A 2,320-nucleotide genomic window follows, 5' to 3' on the forward strand; every position below is an offset into this window, starting at 1 on the left:
AAGTGGTGCCATCAAAGCTCAGTGCAGCCTCCAACTCCTGGAGTCAATCCTCCTGCCTCAGCCTCCCCTTCCTGAATAGCTGCAACTACAGGCACATGCCCCTATATCCAGCTAATTTTTAACTTTTTGTGGAGATAAGGTGTTACTTTCTTGCCCAAGCTGGTCTTGAACTCTTGGCTTCAAGCAATCCTCCAACGTCAGTCTCCCAAAGTGTGAGGATTGAAAGCATGAGTCACTGAGCCTGGCCTGGGACCAACCTCTCTAGTTATCAATACTCCCATTAGTTAACTGTCTCAGGTATCATAATATCCCTTCTTACATGTATCAAAACTCACACTGAACAATGAGTTCCAGGTTGCAAAAGAGGACTTATTTTTTGCACCTATCCATAAGTCTTTGTCCACAAGTTAAACAAAAACATACATAAGTGCAGTCATTAGGGTTTTTTTGACCACTGAACTCCAAACATTATCTTTGCCTGTGTGACCAAGAAAATAAATTCTAGCTGGACTTTTTAGTAGCTATAGAGAATGACAACCAGCAAAGCAACTCAAAAGATAAAAAGGAATGCTCGAATTGACTCCTAATAATTACTCCTATTACCAAATGGCAGTCAGTGGTTGTTTTCTCCTGTTTCTCAGTTTTTCACATGCTTTCTGATTATAATAAATTTGTGAATCAGCAGGGGAAGAAGGTAGTATGAGGAACTTAGGTATTCTTGTGACTGCTGCAGAAAACAAAATAACTGATGAGTCAAAGAAAACTAGTCTGTGTAATGGATTCTGTGGCCTTTGAAATTATTCCTAAAGTTCATAAAGTGCTTTGTTTTATTCATTTTATTTATTTATTCTAAAGATTTACTTGTTAAATATTTAATCAAATTAAATAATTATAATAAATAGCACATAGGCTGTGTAGAATGCTCTGGAGAAAAAACAATGATAAAGAATGCATGGACTCTGCCCTCAGGGTGCTTCTGGTCTCATAAAAAAGATAAGACATATACAAGAATAACTACAATGCAAAGTAAAATATTATCAAGAACAACTTGCATTTCTCTTACAGAGTAACTGTTATCATCAGAATGACATTTCCACCATAAACAACCATAAAAATGAAACACAGGCACTATAGGGGTATCATACTTGAAAGAATGAAAACACATAAAGTGAGCTTCCTGATGGCTCTAGCCTTTTGCCTGGAGGCACTTTCTAGAAATAATGCGGAGATGTGCTGTCCACGCAGAGAAGAGCGATCTCACTGAGACGGGTAGTCAGAAATCAGAGTTCAAGGCTGGCAGGCAGGCTGCATGTACAGGACAGGGAAAAGTACAGGAAGAAGTGGTGCTGAGAAGCAGCCATGGAAATGTACATAGCTTTCTCCTTAAGTTCTTGGAGGAATACCAAGCAGCACACAGAGACCTCACTGAAAAACCAGGCGTTTATCTGAGACCGCGGAGTGCAGTAGAAGTGCGTCTATCTACTCCAGACCTATAAGACTGACTTTTTTTCTCTTTTGTTTTTGTTTTTGTTTTTAGACGGAATCTCGCTCTTGTTGCCCAGGCTTGAGTGCAATGGTGCGATGTTGGCTCACTGCAACCTCTGCCTCCTGGGTTCAAGTGATTCTCCTGCTTCAGCCTTCTGAGTAGCTGGGACTACAGGCGGGCACCACCATGCCCAGCTAATTTTTGTATCCAATCTCTTGACCTCGTAATCCACCCACCTTGGCCTCCCAAAGTTCTGGGATTACAGGAATGAGCCACCATGCCTAGCCAAGACTGACTTTATATCCACCTTTACAAAGCTTTTATAGACTATTGGAAAATGAAACCCAACTGTTAGTAAACAGTCTACCAAAAAAACCAAACCATCACTCGTGAAAAAAAATATTGGCTTTTGATAAAGTGATATCCACCATAATTTTCATTTTAATTACTAGATGTAAAAAGTGACCAACAACTAATGCATTTTTTGAAAGTCATTAATTATAGACCCAGAAATGACAAAGGAGTTGGAATTAGCAGACAAATATAAAGGAACTAATGAGCTTAATGACTGAACAGATGGGGAATCTCAGTAGAGAAATGGTAATTGTAGAAAATGTTTACATGGAAATTCCAGACCTTAAAACCTAAAATATCTAAAATTAGTTAACCACTTAACTAATTAGTAAATTGGATACTGTGGAAACAATATCAGAAAAGCTGAGGAAATCACATTAAGAAATAACAAAAATGAAGCTCATAGAATAAAAATGCTGAAATATTAAATAATGACAGTCTTAAAGATAGTGGGGAAATATCCAATGTTCTCACATACAT

The 2,320-nt window shown here is 38.3% G+C and overlaps 1 non-coding gene across 1 annotated transcript; it reads right to left on the reverse strand.

The window, feature by feature from the left end:
* Positions 1-304: 304 nt before the first annotated feature.
* Positions 305-432, reverse strand: LOC119620044 (small nucleolar RNA SNORA40). Its single transcript, XR_005236439.1, has one exon. It is a non-coding gene; the product is annotated as a small nucleolar RNA SNORA40 (small nucleolar RNA).
* Positions 433-2,320: the final 1,888 nt, after the last annotated feature.

The sequence above is a fragment of the Chlorocebus sabaeus genome, chromosome 9, assembly GCF_047675955.1.
Source record: "Chlorocebus sabaeus isolate Y175 chromosome 9, mChlSab1.0.hap1, whole genome shotgun sequence".
Lineage (NCBI taxonomy): Eukaryota > Metazoa > Chordata > Mammalia > Primates > Cercopithecidae > Chlorocebus > Chlorocebus sabaeus.